Source organism: Chelonia mydas, chromosome 3 (genome assembly GCF_015237465.2).
Source record: "Chelonia mydas isolate rCheMyd1 chromosome 3, rCheMyd1.pri.v2, whole genome shotgun sequence".
Lineage (NCBI taxonomy): Eukaryota > Metazoa > Chordata > Testudines > Cheloniidae > Chelonia > Chelonia mydas.
Genome location: NC_057851.1, coordinates 168,592,681 through 168,613,845, shown reverse-complemented (window position 1 = coordinate 168,613,845; position 21,165 = coordinate 168,592,681). Strand labels below are relative to the sequence as shown.

Sequence of the window (21,165 nt, the reverse complement as noted above, 5' to 3'; positions counted from 1 at the left end):
GCCTGCCTCTCACCAACTACCCCGAGGAACGCATGGTGCTGGACCCCCTGGAGGACACCACCGTGACGCAGGTACTACCTGAGGGGGAGTCTAGAAGTAGCCTGGGGACAGCCAACTCTAGTTTGGCTGCGGCACTGCCAGTGCTTATGTCAGCGTGTTGCTGCCAGGATCCCCACTGACACAGCAGCGGGTCTTCTGCCGCTGCTAGGGCCCCAGGCTGGGATGAAGTGGAGTGGGAGGGCCTGCGTCCCCCCTGCCACCCAACTCGTGGGTGGCAGTCTCCCGCTCTCCCAAGTCCTTTGCGGGCCTGGGCTTAAGGCTACATTCGCACTGCTGCTGCTCAGCCCTGCCTGAGGGCCTCACTCACTGTTGCCCCGCGCTGACCCAGGGCCTGGGCTTATTGATACTATTTGTACTCTTGCTGGTCACCCCTGCCTGAGTGGCCTGAGCGCCTGACTCATTGTTGCCCCACCCTGACCTAGGGCCTGGGCTTATTTCTATTGCACGACTACTGCTCAGCCTGCCTGAGGGCCTGAGCACCAGACTCATTGTTGCCCCGCCCTGACCTAGGGCCTGGGCTTACGGTGCTTATTTCAGTTACCGCAAGAGCTGCCGAGGGAGACTCCCACGGCCGAATTAATTCCCCAAACCTCAACTGGGTGTAGGGAGTCGGCGTGGCTCCCCGCCGCCCCAGAGAGGGTCGAGCTCCGGCTAGCCCCTTTACAGCTATTAACCAGGATGGACAGGGATGGTGTCCCTAACCTCTGATTGCCAGAAGCTGGAAATGGGCAACAGGATGGATCACTTGATGATTACCTATTCTGTTCATTCCCTCTGGGGCACCTGGCATTGGCCACTGTCGGAAGACAGGATACTGGGCTAGATAGACCTTTAGTCTGACCCAGTATGGCCATTCTTATGTTGTCCTGAGGACTTGTGCTTCATTGTCCCAGAGGAATAGAGCTGTCTCTGGAAGTTATGAACAGAGGATAAACAAAGTATTTATACTGTGACCCGCTGAAGGTCTTGAATAGAGCAGGTTGAAAAAATGGCACAACAGCTTGGTGAAAATATGTCAAAACTGTTTCTATTTCACAGGGTTTGAAATGGACCCATTTCCAATAATTTTTAACCAATGTTTTTATTAAAATTATTTGTAAATAGTTTTAACCAGGTTCTCATTAAAACCAGTTTCCAGTCAACAACAAAAAATTAAAATAATTTCAAATGCTGACTGAAATTTTCCCTTTCAAATTCTTCTTTGAAGTATGAAAATGGTTTCACTTCCACAGCTAATTTTTAAAAAGCTTTTCTCGTATGAAAATTACCTATTTTCAACACAATTTTTTCCCAAAATATTGGTGACATTATTTAAATTTTCTTTTTTCACAAAATTTCCATATTTGTATTGACATTTTAAAACAAATTTTTACCAACATAATTTTTTATAAAAATGTAGGTAAAAATACAAGTTCTTGAAATATCTGAAGTATGGCCCATATGTTGACAGTTATTCGCAAAACTTGCATTTTTGAAAAAAGGCCATATTCCAATGACAACTTTTCATGTGAAAAATGTGTACCCATTCTGTTCTTGGTAATTAAGACCTTCAATTGCTACTGCAAATGGATTAAGAACATTCCCAATAGAACCCTCCTCATTCCTCCCAGTTAAGTCTCACTCACTCACGACCTTAAATATTGGGACCACTTGTCAAATGACAGAGTAAGGAGCCAGGATAAAAATGACTTTCATAGGTTGTTATAAAAACAAACATACAAAATATTAAAGTCATATTCATTGTCAAAATGACTGTAATATATAGTTTGAAATCTCACAGCAAAATGATCATTAATGTCACTGTCAAATGTTTGTAACAGCTCAGCAGGAAAAATTATGGATACTCTGACGTTTTGTCCAGACAAAACAGGTTTCTTCTATATAAAGGGGAAAGAAAATATTGTGGCAGAAGCCCTGTCCAGGAAAGAGGCCTCTGACCTGCTGCGTCTGGATCAGCTAGCGGCTAACCCTCCTGCGGCTTTGTAAGAGCATCCCAGTGCCAGTGACAAAAGGCTCACTGGTATCAGGTAATACATTTCAGCTGGCCTGACCAATTCACTGTACCCCAACTCATTATGGTTATAATCTCTATCTAAAAGGTGCCATGTAAGATATCACTGGAAAACTAATAACTAACTGATCATTAATATTCTTGAGTGATGAATGTACATGGTGTATATTAAGAGTTATGTATATATAAGCTAGAATTATGACTAAAGTGTGTTTAAACCAGGCATGTTATGGGAGTCGGTAAACAGGTCTGCCTTAGACAAAGGAATGTGTATTTGATTCTCTGACTAGCCCAGTCTTCAGGCAAAGACAATGAAGGTCCATTTTTACATATTAGGTAAACCAAGCTATTAAGCTAACAAAAGAGGAAAGAAACAGCATGGAGCTTTCTTCAGCACCGGATTCCATGTTGCCTTCCTCACAGCTTGAATGAACTTTACTTTTAGGGGTAACTCTCAGAAGAATCCATTGCAAAAATTTACTGGTCTATAAAGACAGTAAAGACCTCGAATAATAAGCATTTGAATCAACTATGTGCATACAATATTACTGTATTATAGAAGTGTATAGAGTGAGATCTTTTCTGGAAGTTAATGGTACACTGGTGATTGATATAATTGTGAAATGTATGTATTAACACTATATGAAGATATATGGATACATAACTATATTATGTTTTAAAGTCTGCGGCCAAACAGGGAGAAATAAGTTCTCTCCCAGACAGGAGAGAAGGCAGTTATTTGACTGTCTCCTATATAAATTACGCAGGGTGGAATCAAAAAAATTGAAGTCCCATTTATACACAAATCATCAGGAGGATGGAGAAGCCCACAGAAAGGGAAGAACACCATGACATCATTCTGCCTCATGAAACAAGGTAATTGAACTTTGGAAGATATAAGCAGAGACAGAAACCCATCTGTGGCATCCATCACTAGTCAGACACAAGGGAACAGAGCTCTTGCAAGCTGAAAAAGATGGGTCCCTCAACCAAGGGGGGATTGAAGTCTCTGGAAACTGAATATAAGTGAGAAATCTGCTTAGGCAAACACCTTTCACCTAGGAAGACAAGGAAAGCCAGTGCCTTGTACTTCTGTGGAAGGTTCTGACGGAGAAAAGTCAGACATGGCCAGGAAGAAGGAAGATTGATGAGACTAAACATCTTGAACAAAGCTGTATCTTGCTATATTAAGTTTTAGCATTTTAAATACATGTTTTCACTTTTATTTGCTTATCATGCTTTCTAACTTTATTCCTTTTTCTTGGTATCACTTAACCTATGACCTATTGGTAATAAATTTTTTATTTTTTTACTGTAAATCAACTCAGTGCTGTTTTGAAAGAGAAAAGTGTATTTGCCCCAGTTAAGTTAATAAGCTGTGATATGCTTTTGTCTCTTTGCAAGAAGAAACTAACCTTATTTCTCTAATCTGTCCAAGAGAGGGCTAGAAATTACAGAGCATACAGTTTGGAGAAAATTTGGCACTAGGAGTGTATTTGGGTCACCTTGCTGACTGGAACCAAAGCTGGTGTAGACTAGAGTGGGACTATACACAGGCTGCTGGGGTCAGAGCTGCTGAATCAGGGCTGTCTAGCACACAGACACTTCAGGGTGTGATCTGCATGCCAATAGGCTGGTTGTAAGCATCCCAGGCTGGGAGCTACAGCAGCAAGGAATTGTGAGACACCCAGGCTTGCAGGGCAAGTGATGACACAACCCCTCACTGACCTGAATTCCATCCTGAATCCCGTGAGACTCTTCTTCTTCTATTATTTTTCCATTGGCTTCCACAGACTCCTCACATGACTAAGAATTTGCATGATAATACCGTAAAATTAAGTTGTGTTATTTATGTAACAGTGTCTCTGGTTTTAGACTCTCAGACTTTAAGATTAGAAGGGACCATCATGATAATCTAGTCTGACCTCCTGCACATTGTAGGCATTATAGAACCTCACCCACACACTCCTGTAATAGAACCCTAACCTCTGGCTGAGTTGAAGTCTTTAAACCATGGTTTAAAGACTTCAAGTTACAGAGAATCCACCATTTACACTAGTTTAAACCTGCAAGTGACCCATGCTGCAGAGGAAGGCAAAACCCTCCCAGGGTCTCTGCCAATCTGACCCGGGGGAAAATTCCTTTCTGACCCTAAATATGGCAATTAGTTAGACCCTGAGCATTTGAGCAAGACCCACAAGACAGATACCTGGGAAAGAATTGTCTGTAGTAACCCAGAGCCCCATGTAGTGTTTCATCACCGGCCATTGGGGATATTTGCTGCTAGCAGTCACAGATCCACTATATGACATTGTTGGCAGTCTCATCATACCATCCCCTCCACAAATTTATCAAGCTCAATCTTGAAGCCAGTTAGGATTTTTGCCCCATTGCTACCCTTGAAAGACTGTTCCAGAACTTCACTCCCCTGATGGTTACAAATCTTTGTCTAATTTCAAGCCTAAACTTGTTGATGGACAGTTTATATCCATGTCTTCTTGTGTCCATATTGGTGTTAAATTTAAATAACTCCTCTCCCTCCCTGGTATTTATTCCTCTGATGTATTAATAGAGAGCAATCATATCTCCCCCAGCCTGTGTTTGGTTAGGCTAAACAAGCCTAGCTCTTTGAGTCTCCGCTTGTAAGGTAGGTTTTCCATTCCTCAGATCATCCTACAACCCTTCTCTGTACCTGTTCCAGTTTGAATTAATCTTTCTTACACATGGGAGACCAGAACTGCACACAGTATTCCAGATGAGATTTCATCAGTGCCTTGTATAATTGTACTAACGCTTTCCTGTCTGGACTGGAAATATGTCACCTGATGCATCCTAGGACTGCTTTAGCCTTTTTCATGGTCGCATCACATTGGCAGCTCATAGTCATCCTGTGATCAACCAATACACCCAGGTCTTTCTCCTCCTCTGTCACTTCCAATTCATGCATCCCCAACTTATAACAACAATTTTTGTTGTTAGTCCCTAAATGCATGACCTTGCACTTTGCACTATTAAATTTCATCCCATTTCTATTACTCCAGTTTACAAAGTCATCCAGATCTTGTATGATATTCTAGTCCTCCTCCATATTGGCAATACCACCCAACTTTGTGTCATCTGCAAATTTTATTAGCACACGCCCACTTTTTGTGCCAAGGTCAGTAATGAAAATATTAAATAAGATTAGTCCCAAGACAGATCCCTGAGAAACTCCACTAGTAAACTGCCTCTAGCCTGACAATTTGCCTTTCAATATGATCCGTTGTAGTTTCCCCCTTTTAACCAGTTCCTTATCCACCTTTCAATTCTCATATTAACTCCACCTTCTCCACTTTAACTAATAATTTCCCATGTGGAACTGTATTAAACGCCTTATTGAAATCCAGGTAAATTAGATCTATTGAATTTCCTTTGTCTAAAAAAATTAATTATCTTCTCAAAGAAGGAGATTGGGTTGGTCTGACACAATCTACCTTTTGTACAACTATGTTATATTTTATCCCAATTACCGTTAACCTCTATATCATTAACTACTTTCTTTTTCAAAATTTATTCAGTGATCATTTTAAGGCACATGGTGGTCCACTTGGTTGAAAGCTAAGAGGTACACACAATGTCATTTTAAATCAGTTGTTAAATAAGACTTAGATGAAAAAAAGAAGTCTACAGACTTCATAGAATCATAGACTTTAAGGTCAGAAGGGACCATTATGATCATCTAGTCTGACCTCCTGCACAACACAGGCCCCAGAATCTCACTCACCCACTCCTGTAACAAACCTCTAACCTATGTCTGAGCTACTGAAGTCCTCAAATCGTGATTTAAAGACTTCGAGGTGCAGAGAATCCTCCAGCAAGTGACCCATGCCCCACGCTGCAGAGGAAGGTGAAAAACCCCCAGGGCCTCTGCCAATCTGCAGCAGGGCAGGGCAGGGTGCTGGATCCTCCTCCCTGCCCATTTTGTCAGGGATATTTTTAGTAAATTCCGTGAATTTTTGTTTGTTGCCCGTTACCTATCCATGACTTTTACTAAAAATATCCATGACAAAATCATAGCCTTAGTAATGAGTACCCACAGTTTCCAGCTGAAACCTCTGTAGCTGTCACCATGCTTGGTTTGGCCAGGAAAATCCCAGACAGAATTTTTGGATCAGCTCTGACATTCAACATTTTTCTACGAAAAAAGGGACATATTTTTAATTAAAAAATTTCCCAGCCAATATCTGGAACTGTGGGGCAATAGAATTAGCTTTTCTAAACCTATCTGCTCCTTCCTACCACTGCCATCGCCAGCCCTGGCTGCTCCTCATCTCAACAGCAACAGACTCCAGCCCCTCACATCTTCAGCCTGCCTTTTAGCTGTTTTCAGCAGGATGAGCACCTGGAGCCATCTGCAGCACTGTCAGTCTTCAAGCATTTAAAAACATGAATCAGACCGCAAAATCATGAGATTTTTAAAAGGAATACATTAAGGGGGAGGGTTGGAAGGGAGACTGTTTTTATTTTTGAAGTTCTGGTACACTTGAACCACATTTTCAAGCTTTTCACCACAACCAGGAGGAATAGAAACTTACTTTAAAAAAACAACCACCAAAAACTGAAATTTGAGATTTACAGTCACATGACCCCAGTAGTCTTTAAGAACAACATCAAATATCACAGCATTCACAAAAAGTCATTAGAGTGTAGTAGCTATCAGGAAATGAAGAAGAAGAATGCTAAGGTCCTGGGAAAGGAGCCTGCTTAGAGACCAGAGATCAGAGAAGAAAGATGTGGCAGAACAGGAGGTGGAAGCAGCCATGTGGGAGAAAGAAAAGGAGAAAAAGAGGAGAAACATCCATGGGGGCTGGGGCAAGTGTACCTGGTACACTGGCTGATTTGGAAAACTGTAATTAAGAAAATATTTCAAACACTGCAAACTGGTGCTATGAGTGCTTAGCACCTTTGAAAATCAGGCCCTAGATATCTCAAGCTCAGCAACCAAATTAGAGGATAGTTTTGAAAGAGTGGCTAAAATGATTTGCTCAAGATTACATGGTAAATTAGTGGCAGAGCCTAAAATAAGATTACAGAGTCCTGCTGCAAGTCTCTTTCGCTAACCACTTACCACACATTTCCTCACTTGGATATTAGATTGCTAAATGAATTAATCAATTAATTGACTTCAGTGAGAGATTATGAACCTCAACATTTGGCCCCAGATGTACACATTCATCATGGCCATTCAAAAGAAAAAATGACCACTTGCCAAGTTCTTAGTTCTGTTTATATATTTACTGAAGTGTATTCAGCTGGGATAAGAAATCCTTTGACCATCTCTATTGCTTATTATAAAGGACACTTAACTATCTTAGGCTGGCAGGAACAAGTGAGAGAGTTTTCAGATGGAGTCTCCACTGTAACCAAAAGTACACAGTATGCAATAAAATCACCATGCAGAGACTAGGACAACAGATATGTTCTGGTTGAAACTGTACTTAAGATGATTTCCGGTACTGTAAAATTCTGTCTCAGCTGGGCAGGAATTTTTGACAGATTTTTTTCTTTTTGTTGGAAAATGCTGATACATTGAAACTGACACTTTTCATGGGAATGTATTGGTTTTGACAAAACTTTCGAGGGGAAGGTTTCTCAGGTCCAGGATGGAATTTCTGATCAAAATCAGAGAGAGAGAGAGAGAGAGAGAGAGACACTCCTGCCAAGAATAGCCAATAGTTATGTGATTAGGGGTGCTCACCAAGTCCCTTCTGTGCCTGATTCAGAACCTAGGTCTCCTACATAACAGGTGAGTCCCCCTAACCACAGGGCTATTGAGTATTCTTTCTATCTCTAGCCCTCAAAATTTCAGAAGGTCACAGTTTCATCCTAATGCAGAACTGGGGGAAATGTTGAAATCTTGAAAATTTTCTCAGGTTGGGAAATCAGTTACCCACCTAGTTCTAGTCCTTATATGTATGTAACTCGGTGAAACAAATTGAGGATGGAGGTTGTGCGTGGAAATACTACAGGACTTATCTTTAAAGCTGGGTTCCACACAACTCTGCATGCATAACTCCCATTCACATCAATGTCAGGTTTGCAGAAAAAGCATACATGTCTGGGCCTTGAGGCGCCAAGTGCACCTGCTTGGCAGCCACAAGTCCCGTTGATTTTAACAGGAGTTGCAGCTGCTCAGTAACTCCTAGGAAGCTCTCAGAACCTTTCAAGAATTGAGTCCACAGGACCTCCATCCTACTAATATTTATGCATGTGCTTAATCTTAAGTAGGTGAATAGTCCCATTGACTTTAATGAGGTTTGGGACCTTTAATTTACATATCCATTGAGTATTTTTCTATTTCACATTTTTTCAACTTTTTTCATTTTATTTTAACTTACGTCAAATTCACCTAATTTTGCACTTTTCAGATTTTAATTAAACTAATGTAGTATTTTTAGCTAGTCTGAGCTGCCAATCCCTCACTGAAAACAACAGAAATACTATGTATATTGATATGTTCCAAATTACAAATACTTAAGTCCATGAAAATAGAAAAAAATCCAAGACCAAAAAACCCCAGTAATCTAGGGTGACATTGTGATATTGCATTATCTTTAGTACTATACCTACATCACTGGAAAATATTTAATATCATAATCGTGATTAAAATATTATAGCATAAGCTCTAGCTTTCAAAAGTATTCTCATTAAAGACAATACCCCACCAAATGCCTCTTGAGCCCATTCTTTTAAGATTAACTAGGTGAAATATCAATAAAGCAAAATTCAACTATTTTAATGACAATACTTAGAAAAATCAGGTGAACTGTGTAAGTTGTTTCACAGGAATTTGAGATAAATAAGTGGTCAATCCATGTGTTAGTCATGACTGAAAGTCAGAGCTTAACATTTCAAATTCTGAAAACAAACATTCCAATAAAAGGGACATTATAAAAAGCACAGCTTTAAAAAAAAATGCAGCCACTTTTTCAGGTCATTTTGGACTTTAAAGTGAATCTAGCTCTAGGAATAATAAATAAATACTGGGAAATTATTCAAGATTCTAGCATGGGCTAAGTTTACAAGTTAGCTGTTGTCACCTTTTTAAAGAAGTGATAGTTGTACAAATCCTGGTGTGTTTGTTTATTACATATATATGAATGAATGATTTGGGCACATGCCCCTGTAAAGTAAATTCTGAATTATTATTTTTTATTTTGTAATTTCACTGCAGCTGGCTGAATTAACAAAACATATTTTTTTTAAAAAAATTTAAAACAAGTTTAAAGATCTCTAATTTCCTCTCCACACTAATGCCGAGACTTCCTGTGTTCCAGCCCTCATCTAAGAATTGAAATGGTGATTCTCCATTTGATAACTATACTGTGATAAAAATGAAGGCCCATTTTAACTTTTAAAAGCCCCTTCACTTTTCCTTGTAATTATATAAAGCATCCAGAGTATCTTTTGCAGTACTGCTGAGTATTTACAGTGTGGTTATGGTGAGAACAGTGATTGAAAAAGAGCATCTTCTTACTCAGCAAGTCTTCTCCTTGAGTTTTCAGAGCTGTATCTACTGACTTTACTGACAGAAGTGCAGAAATCCTGTTAGCACAGCAAAGCCAACACAGCTAAAAGACAGTGAGCTAGGCGCAGATCCCCAAAAGGACTTAGGTGCTTAAGTCCAAAATTTAGGTGCCCTCCACTGAGATCCTCAAAAGCCCTGCTCAGCTGCCACTTAACTCTAAAATTCCTCAGTGCCTAAATTTCCGCTGTCAAAGTCCCCTAGGTGTCTACATTTCCGCAGCTGGGAATGCACACAAAGTCTCAGTCTAGGCACTCAAGCACCTATCTCATGCCTAAACCACAGTGGGAGTTTCACACCAGGGGAAGGGAGGCATTGCACTGCCTATCTTGCCTGTGAGGCTCAAGTGGTAGGAATTCTCAAAGGACATCTAACTCCACACAAGATACCTAATGGGTGGGGGAGGAGCAATCTGACCACCAGGCTTTGAGATATTCTGATATGGGTCTCTCTCAATCTCTCCTGTTGAAGCTATTATGTCTTTTCCTTTAAGTCCAGGGGGGAAAAAAAAGGGGAGGGGGGAGACGCATAGCTCAGTGGTTTGAGCATTGGCCTGTTAAACCCAGGGTTGTGAGTTCAATCCTTGAGGGGGCCATTTAGGGATCGGGGCAAAAAATAGGGATTGGTCCTGCTTTGAGCAGGGGGTTGGACTAGATGACCTCCTGAGTTTCCCTTCCAACCCTGATATTCTATGATTCTATTCCCTGTGTATAAATAATTAAGTATGCTGGGAGGGAGGGCGGAGAAAATCACTCTGCAGTCCCATGGCTAGAGCACTCACCTGAGAGATGGGAAACCCATGTTCAAATCCCTTTTCGACATCAGGCCGAGGGGAGACTTGAACTGCGGTCTCCCACATTCCAGGTGAGTGCCCTAACTACTGGACTAAAGGTTATAAGGGAGTCCTTCTCCCCTCCCCTGAGCCATTTTGTATGGTGTTAGGCATGTGCTGCCAGCATTCTTGCAAGAAATGGCATAGCAGCCTGACTACAGGAGAGGATGCCTCGCTGTGGATCCCAAGTAGAGACAGATGCCTTCCTCCAGCCGGGACATACAACACACTCTCTCCTCAGCATCTGCTGTTGGCTAACTAGGCAGCTCCCCACACCTAAATCCCTTTGTGGATTTGGGCCCTACAGTCTATTCTTCTTGTGCATCAATTTCTAATTAGCTCTATCTGTGGAAACCCACTGTAGACTAGTAGGTTGCACAGGTGTCACTGAGAGCATAAACAGAGGACAACGAGCTTTATGACTGTTACTGAGGGCCCAGCAGTACTATTATATACCTAAAGGGGATTCCCATTTAATTTAACTGGTATGTTCTTCTTGCTGGGGATAGGGAGAAGAAGGATCGGACTTTTATGAATGTTAAATCCTAGTTGACATATTGTGTTTTACACTACTAAAAGTAGTGACCAAAAAATAGTGAATGGTCATGAATCCATTACAAGCTACAGATGCTTTGTGTTTTAATTGAATATACATATGCAAACCACGATTAATGAACATTCTCTTCTCATTAGCTTTTTTCTTTCTATTGTCATTTTTCACATTGACCTAAAACCAGCCATTAACATGATAATACATAGCTAACACCCACAATCAGCTTCCGAATTCAGAAACAGGGCCAGATTCTACCCTCAGTTGCAGCTGTTGGCAAAACATGCCTCATGGTGACCAACCAGGTCACTTCAGTAAAGACAGAATTTATCATACAGTAGGCTCAACCTATTACACTATTCATTTAAAATGCAGTTTGCAAAATCAAAGAACAACATAGCACAATTTCTGTGCACTGAATCATCATCATCATCCCAGAACTGCAATTAAGGATAAGAAATGTTGCTAAGTTTTAGACGACGCTTGCAATTACAAGTAGCAGTGCCTTTCTATTCTTCTGAAAAATGGCATTTAGAGGTTTCAATGGTTCTACTAAACCTAGACTGTAAGTGCCATGCTTGAATCTTTTATTTTGGATGTATGCCCAACAATAAATGATCCACAATGATCTGAGAATAGCACTCCTATCCAAGAACTTAATCAGATTAATGATGTATTTGTTTTATAAAAATGAAGTACATTAAGTCTGAAAATACCTAATTTGCATATTAAATGGTTGCTAGGACCCAAAAAACTACTGGTTTTACATAATTGAGATTACAAAATTGTCTATTGTTTTTGAAAATCTGGTAGTAAATAGCACTGAAATGCAAAATAATAAATAAGTGTTCATTAGCAGTATTTATTTATGTAAATTCACTATATGATGTTTAGTTCAAAAGAACTTGATGCTCAAATTCATAAATATACAGTATGTACTAAGAACAATATTGATAGCATAATATAAAGCTGATATTAACAACAAACTTCTATACAGTATTTTCCAATTAGTTGGCCTCAAATTATAATTAGTATTCTACTTTAATTTTTCATTTGATTGTATGTGTGTAAATAGGGAGGTTCTAAAAACAGTAGTGAAATTATGTATGAGAGTTTCATTTAAAATTCGTAAACAGATGGATCTCACAGAATGAGATGGTCCTCACTGAACAGGTGGACTTTACATGGTGAAGCAAAAAGAGAATAATGACAGCCAGTGTTCTTCACTAGTTCTGCTACTTATTTCAGACATTTGCTGTTTTGCTACTTTCTTTTTTCCATAAAGTCATTACAATTTTTAATCAGATTCTCCAGAGAGAAAGAAGAGCTCCAGTTCCAGTAAAGACATTGTGGATTAGTTTGAAGGCAGATAACTTATTTTACAAATTTTTTGAAAACATTAGTCAGCCAAAATGAAATATATTTTTATTTGGTTTGATCAATTTAAAAATACTTCCTTAAAAAAATAGAATAGTCAGGTTATTATTGAATGATAAGAGATTAAGCCCTACAAAAGGAAGCCCCAGGAGTAAACACAAAATGAATCTGCTTGGCATTTGCCATCTGGCATGGTAAGTCTAGCATCTATCCATCAAAAAATAATGGAACAAATATTATACTCAATTTTCCCTTTACCGTCACTCTTGAAATACCTTAACTAGAGAAAACAGATTCTTGCCTGGGGAGATGAAATCCTTGTCAGCAAGGTGAGGGAGATGATCCATAGTCAGAAGTGTAATCCACTACACCACTGCAAGCACATGTTGGCTGGGAGAAGGACCCCCCTGGCCCCACCAGAAGAGTGGGGAAGTAGTTTTTACCAGCATCAGGTTCTGGGGCCAAGATGCCATGCCTGCAAGCTCCCACCTCCTGCCAGCAACAGCCACGCCTCAGTGGGGCCTATTAGAGGTATCAGGGTGTGGATGCTACTGCATTTCTCCAGCAGCAGGATCTCCATATAGGTGACAGAAAAATCCTTTCCCTCTCTGGTGGGGCCAAAATACTAACACATGCAGAAGCAAGTGGCATAGCTCTCCCTTTCTCTCCCTCTGGTAGGGTTGCCAACTTTCTACTTGCACAAAACCAAACACCCTTGCCCAGCCCCTGCCCCACGCTTCCTCCAAGCCCCTACCCCAACCCTTCTCTGAAGTCCCGTCCCCGCTCACTACACACACACACACACACACACCCCATTGCTCGCTCTCCCCACCCTCACTCACTCGCTCATTTTCACAGGGCTGGTTCAGGAGGTTGGGGTGACAGAAGGGGTGAGGGCTCTGACTAGGGTTGCGGGCTCTGGAGTGAGGCCAGAAATCAGGAGTTCAGGGTGTGGGAGGGGCCACCAGGCTGAGGCAGTGGGTTGGGATGCGGGAGGGGGTGAGGGCTCTGGGGTGGAGCCAGAAATGAGGAGTTCAGGGTGAGTTGTGATGCAGGAGGGGGTAAGGGCTCTGGCTGGATGTAAGGGCTCTGGGGGGGGGCCAGGAATGAGGGGTTTGGGGTGTAAGAGGGGACTCCAGTCTACGGGGTGGAGCTGAGGGGTTTAGAGTATGGGAGGGGGCTCCAGGATGAGGCAGGGGGTATGGGCTCTGGGATGGGGGTGCGGGTTCCAGGGTGGGACCAAAAATGAGGGGTTCAGGGTACAAGAGAGTGCTCCAGGCTGGGGCAGGAGTTGAGGGTGTGGGGGGGTGAGGGTTCCAGCTGGGGGTGCAGGCTCTAGTGTGGGGCTGGGGATGAGGGATTTGGAGTGCAGGAGGGGGATCAGAGCTAGGACTGAGGGGTTCGGAGGGCAGGAGGGGGATCAAGGTGTGGGAAGGGGGTTGGGTGACAGGATACAGGAGGTGCTTACCTCAGGCAGCTCCTGGAAGCAGCAGCATGTCCTCTTCCAGCTCCTACACAGAGACGCGGCCATGTGGCTCTGCGCGCTGCCCCATCCACAGGCACCGCCCCTGCAGCTCCCATTGCCCGTGGTTCCTGGCCAATGGGAGCTGCGAAGCTGGCACTTGGGGCGGGGACAGTGTGCAGAGCCCCCTGGCTACCCTACACGTAGGAGCTGGAGGGGGGACATGCGGCTACTTCCAGCAACTGCACAGAGTCATGGCAGGCAGGGAGCCTGCCTTAGCTCTGCTGCGCTGCTGACCAGACTTTTAACGGCCCGGTCAGCACTGCTGCCAGGGTCCCTTTTCAACCGGACATTCCAGTTGAAAACTTGACATCAGGCAACCCTACCCTGTGGCCATGAGGGAGAAAAGGAAAGAAAAGGAAAAAGAAAGGAAAAGAAAAAGGAGATGGAAGTTGTAGGCCTAATGAACTATGGCTGCTATCATGCATATAACTGAGTAAGAGACAAGCAGCAGTTAATGGCAGTTATATATCAGCAGAGCCCAGCAGTTAGATGGGTTTCAGCTCCTATCTAATCATCACATTATACTGGGCTCATCACCCTGGTATCTGAGTTCCAATTAAAAGGAAGTAATAATTTTAAAAAACAATGAAATGCTAGAAACTCTGGAGATTTGAAGTTAAGATTCCAACACAAGCCTTAATTGTGCCCCAGTATCCCTACCGAACTTTCATCTATGTGCCAGTTCACAGTAACCCACCTATATTTCCAAAATGGGTAACAGACTGTCATTATCCTGTACATTCTAACAAGTGAATCACGAGCCCATCATAAATGGGACACAAACTCAACACTCCTCAAGTTCACCTGACCCTACTGCTAGTGGCCAGAGTCTACAACATCTCACATATGTCTATTCACCTACAAAAAAAAAAAATACATCTTTAGTGGAAGTTAAGATTGTGGCAGGCCACACACCATCCACCCAAAACCTTAAAAGAATGGAATCAAGATGTTAAGGGGAATAACTTATACCTATTTTTCTACCGATTGCCTACAAGATCGTCACTAACATGCTCCAATACTCCGTAAGGTTTTCACTTCCACCACCAACAAATTCCAAAAACTTCATCAAATTCACTCTGTAACACAAAACCTGAATAGTGACCTCATATGCTTTTATATCAATTCTATCAATAGATCAACATTGTTACCAGTTATTCTGGGAAGTTATTCTGCCTTTAGGGTGCTAAAGTTACATGCATCCGACGAAGTGGGTATTCACCCACGAAAGCTCACGCTCTAGTACGTCTGTTAGTCTATAAGGTGCCACAGGACTCTTTGCCAAAGTTACCAATGGGTACAAAGAGAAGTGACACAATACAGTACAGTGAAAATTTGCCAAACGGTAATTTTCAACTCCTATTATTGTCTGTGTATCAATTCATTTTTCATCAAACCACCTTGCTATTTCAAGGAATTTTTTTTTTATAAAGTAGAGACTTCCTTTTTTTACTAATGTTTGTACTGAAAAGCAAAAAAATCACAATGCAAAAAGAAAACAAAAAATTAACATTATAAACTTATAATTATCATCTGTAGCACAGAGCATTGTGCAAAGATCATTTTAATAACCTTAATATTAAACTATAAAATCAATACTTTACAACGAATGGGGGACAACACAGACAATGCAGGCAAGGGAAGTGACAAGAGGTCAGGATCATCCAGTGGGCCCTTGGGCATTCAAACAGTCAAATACAACAGTTCCGTTTTAACAAGAGCTTCAGACCTTTAATGAAATCTTAAATATGATGCAGCTACTTCTGCACCATAATTTAGATCCTGAATAGTGACTTAATCCTTCATCCACCCCTTCACTACAAGCTAGATAACCCCTCTGTTGCACTTTGTCCAGTCTCTTCATAAGGGCTGGCAAACCTATTGTGCCTATTACATTGGAATGCTTCCCAATTCAGATCGAGACCCCACCCTCCAGATAAACAATCTACAAGCTTTATCCATTCCACACACATTGTCCAGGCCCCCACAATACCCCATTCACTTACAAGGGTCTTAACTTCTACCTTTTTGCCTATAAAGAGGAATTGCTCAATGTATAGACGTTGCTGGTTAGCCGGCTTGTGCTCCACAGCACAGAACAGTCAGCCGCCATCTGCTCTCCCCTTCCTTATGCCACCAAGTCATCTGACACAACTTGAGCAAATCATGATGAACCCAGTCGACCTCCTGCTACTCTAGCCACTCAGTTTTCTGCACCAGAGGTAAGTAATTTGTGCTCAGCAACCAACAGTGCACCACGCATGACTAATCTGATATTTGGTTAATTTAAACAAAATGAACTGTTCCTACACCTAGCATTTTCCTTTATTTAGTTGACAATAAGAAGGGAAGGATATGTAATTTTAAGATTTTAACTATCAGCAATGGAGAGTTGAGACAGTAAAAAGAATTAAAGCTATATAAAGAAAAGCCTTGCCTACGCTAGAAAAATTATCCAACAGGTAACAACAATAGGTGCGACTGAATTGGTGCTGAACGTGGATTAACCACAAGCATAGAACATGAAAAGCCATGTTCAGTGCCATTTCTGAAAACATGGCAAAAACCTGCAGGGGTTCTCAGCAACAGGCAATTTTTCTAGCGCTGAAGAGTACTCAAAGGGATCCTCTCAACTTGTTAAAGCCATCAACATTCAAGGAGCACCTTTTGCTGAGGCGTCATTCAGATTATAATTCTAATCACAACAAAGCACAATAAGCAAAAGGCTTTGAAGAAGGTGCCTTTATTGCTAAAAACTTCACAACTCAGAGACTCACTACTATCTTATACTCATTTTCAGTATTAAGTGCCGCACGTAACCTATACTAGCAAAGAATTTCTAATTAAAAAATTAAGTCTTTAAATGGCTATACACAATACATTTAATTCAATGACCTCAAAGTGTATTTACAAACAATTAAGTCTCACAACATTCCTGGGAGGTAAGTATTATTATGCTTATGTTTACAGAGGGATTAACTGAAGATAAAGAGTTTAAGGGCTTGATTCTCAATCTCAAAAGTCTATGTCTACACTACACGTGTGCTGGCAAAATTTAAGTCACACCGAGGTGCACAGAGGTGCAAATATTCCACTCCCCCTGAGGAAGAAAAGTTACGATGCATAAGCACTAGTGTGCACAGCGCCATGTTGGCAGAAGAGCTTCTCCCATCAATATAGCTACCGCCACTCTTTGGGGGTGGATTAATTATGTTAATGGCTGAGCTCTCGCCTGTTGCCATAGAGTGGCTACGCTGGAGATCTTACGGCAGAGTGGGTTCTAGCCCAAGAAAGCTTATGCCCAAATAAATTTTTAAGTCTCTAAGGTGCCATAAGGACTCCTCGTTGTTTTTGCTGATACAGACTAACACAACTACCATTCTGATTACTGACACAGATATTCCTGATTTATGCATGCAGTTACTACAACTGCACACACAAATTAGAAGTACAACTGCACATACATTTTTGTGCACATGTTGCATGACTATTTCTGAATAGCAGCAATTAATTAAAACACCTGCAAATAAAATCCACATGTTTCTTACACTAACCACTTAATGACACTGACATCTCGTCTCTTTAGGCTCTGAAAAGTATCACTCGGGAATTATGTACAGGACTGGGATTTAAAGTTAAAGAACAAATTGGCTGTGAAAATTTTAAAAGCTCAAAATGTTCTTGATATAAGGGAAAAGATGCAATTTGGATATTGGCAATAACTAAAAAATGTTACGAGAATCACTGGCAAATGCCTTTAGGCTGCCTCTTCCACACACAAGCCTTGGAGGACAATTTGCAACTTACTAAGCAGTAAAAATTCTGATTCACAGCTTTAAACTTTCATGGAAGAGTTATATTAGCTCAAATCCATAGTGAAGAGTCATTGAAGAGGTTAATGGGACTCTGAAAAGCTCTGATGGGTCCTGCATCAGAAACCCAGATCTGTATTCTAAAATCTCTATTTCCACATGAATGTAGATTTCAGAAAATCCGAGGACACTGAGGCATTTGAGACCCAGAGTGTTAAAATGTTGTTAAAGGGCAAGCAGACTTTTTTTTGTCCCAATGTTAAAGGCAGATGTGGGTGGGAAGGCTCCTGAATCCACAGAAACTGTCACAGTAACAGGGTGGCTGGCCCCTTTAAATGATGCAGGTCCAGCTCCCCTGTCCTAGAGCAGGTGCTTCCAGTTTGGTCAATTAAGAGGTCAGGTCAGCACCTAGGACTATAATAGAACTAGGCTGACTTGTCAGTAAGGAAGAAGAGCAGGAGCAGTGTGGAGTTCCCTGGGAGAGGCTGCCAGAATCCCCTGGGAGGGGAGGTTGTGGGAACCTCTGGGGAAAAAAGGGACTCTCCAAGGGAGAAATCCCTGAGAAGCCACATTCAGTGAAAAGGGCAAGGAAGTATCCTGAGGTAGGCCCTGAAACAATAAGGACAGAGAGAAAAAGAGGAAAATCCCCTTGTATCTATAGCCCAGGGTGGGCTGAGGAACTGTTTTTGTGTTTGACTATGTTTTGGAAATAAAACTGTACCTGAAGAGAGACTCTGGGTGTGGGACTGGGAATAGTTCCTTTATGGGCTGGTGACAAGCCAGCATCTTACAGTCATTACGGAGATATTGAGTGGTAGGTCCACCAGCTAGAACATCACATTTTAACAGAAAGTTGGGAGAGCAAAGCAGCTGCTTGCCCTCTGAAAAAAACAGCTCACCACTTTCCAAAGCAGCTCAGGCCAATCTGCTGATCCTTGAAGGCTGCTGGAGCTCCCCTCATATGATCAATCACAACAGGTGAATGTGATTAGAGGGGATGAGAACAGGGATTATGATAGATGAGGGAAGAGAGAGTGCATTAGGGAAGTAAAAGGGTCTTTTGCCAAACCTTTAAAACATAAGCACACACACACGTTAAGAGTTTGAGTCTAAGGATGAAGAAAGAGTCACAAAAATAGGCAACTCCACTTTTTTCCAAACCATTTTGCTATCCATAGAAGACAACCAAGGAAGACACACTGGTCAACACTTTTTTTCCACTTGTCTCCTCTATTTTAAGTAACAGAGATGAACAGAGGTATTTCTGAAACTATTCTTTTTCTCCCCACCTCTTTTGGAATGCTGCTGGTATTTTTATTTTTGACTATTTGAATTCAAAAGCTTATGCAAGAGGATTATTTTTTTAAACTAGGCACCAAACCTACTAAATCGTTACAGGAGCTATTCAAAAACATTAAATTGCAAACTGATATGCAGGAAGCAAATCATAAGCACACACGTAGTTGTCGTTCTCCTGTTCCTGATATGATCTTCAATGATGTTCACTCAGTTAGTACAGCCTATTAATTGGACTCCAGTGAAGAGTACTGAACTGAAAAGATATTGGCCTACAATGTAAGATAGGTATTTTATTTCAGGTCATGTCTCATGATGATGTGTTCTATTAATTCCCACTGAGCATGGATCTGTGTCCATGCCTGGAACTTGAATCTGCAGAAAGTAAGTCACAGTAGTCTCAATTCTTAATTATTATATGACATGTTGTTTTTATCTCCTATGCAGGACGGACTGCAAGGCACTATACTGAATACATAATATTTATGATTTTGACTAGTATATTAACCATAACAGTTTCTGTAGCAAGAAAATTCCTGTCAGAGGTTTTGAGAAGAAGCGGGATAGCTAACCCTTTCTCCCTCACAGGAGGTTCATGCCATTTCACAACATTCCAGCATCAGGTTTGAGGCAGCATGCAGGGCGCCATTGTATAAGAAAAAGAGTAACAAGGATCATTTCAGGGATGAGTTCTGACTAACCATGACTTGAATTGAAATGCATTCTTTTACATTTCTGAATGAATACCATTATTTAGCGATGGGTATAAGTACAGTTCTATTTTTAAGCATTATATTTATGTTTAACAGCTTAAGAATCAGAATATTACTTATGTTCCATTCCTTGGTTCTGGAAGTGTTTTGACCCCCATATAGAAATTTGAATAGGGCTTTCTATTGATGTAATGATTTTTTCTGTGTTTTATTAATATAAATACATTTCACCTACTGAAAGTAGGTCTTACATAATGTACAAGAGGCATCTTATTACATTGTGACAATTTTAAATAGAGCTTTTAGACTATGAAACTATTTTTCCCTACATAAGGGGATAGAAACTATGTGGAAAAAGAGAAGCAAACGTACTTTTAAAATGACCTGGTAATATATAAATAATACATGTAATATAATAATACCATGTAAGCAATTTTTCAGGTCACAGTGTAATACTCATAAGAATACCTCCAAGTACCAAACAAAGCAGTAAAATATAGGTTTCAGAGTAGCAGCCGTGTTAGTCTATATCCGCAAAAAGAAAAGGAGTACTTGTGGCACCTTAGAGACTAATATTTATTTGAGCATAAGCTTTTGTGAGCTAAATAAATTTGTTAGTCTCTAAGGTGCCACAAGTACTCCTTTTCTTTTTTCAGTAAAATACAGTATTTCTAGAATGTATTTCTCTGACAACTGTATATTGCATATTGATAAAATACAATATATACTCCGCAAATATTAACCAGAGTCTATCTTTGGGAAGATAGTTAACTACATTGGAAATAAAATCTATTTCTAATTATTTAAGTTATTATTGGTCAGACAATTTCTTGTACAGATAAAACCAAAATACAATTAAATATATACAATATTCCGTATTCTTTGGGTAATAAACAGTGGAACATTTTTATATATTTCTTCCTTCGAACACCCTTCGGAAACACCAGAGATTTAAGATAAAACTAGAGCGCTAAATCACTGCAGAAAAACAATGGTCAGATATTTACATGAAAGACCAGTAAAACCACAGAAATAGATATTGGAATCACAAGAGAGCTGAGGAAGGGAAAAGTGGGAAATAAAGAGGAACTCTTTAAAATTATAATTTTTGTCTCCAATTCTTCAGTTGAAGCTTCTGTTCAGAAACAGAAAGGAACCTTAATGGACAGCCATTAAACAACCCTGAACAATTAAAGGCAGCTCCTACTCATAACCAAAACAAAATAAGCCAAAGATTGCTAAACCAGTGCAAAATGTGTAATGTGAACAGTAATATGTATTTAGAACACAAAATTATGTACCTAAATGTTATTGCCAGACATATCGATATCATCAGGAAGGGTCATTCCACACTGGTACATCAGAGATGCAGAAAAAACATTTATAGATAGAAACTCTTTCTGAAGTTCTGATACACCTTTTTAA

General features: G+C 40.7%; 1 protein-coding gene across 2 annotated transcripts in view; it reads right to left on the bottom strand.

Moving 5' to 3' along the window:
* CAMKMT (calmodulin-lysine N-methyltransferase) overlaps positions 1-21,165 on the bottom strand; it is a 340,323-nt gene that overhangs the window by 249,009 nt on the left and 70,149 nt on the right. The window lies entirely within an intron of this gene.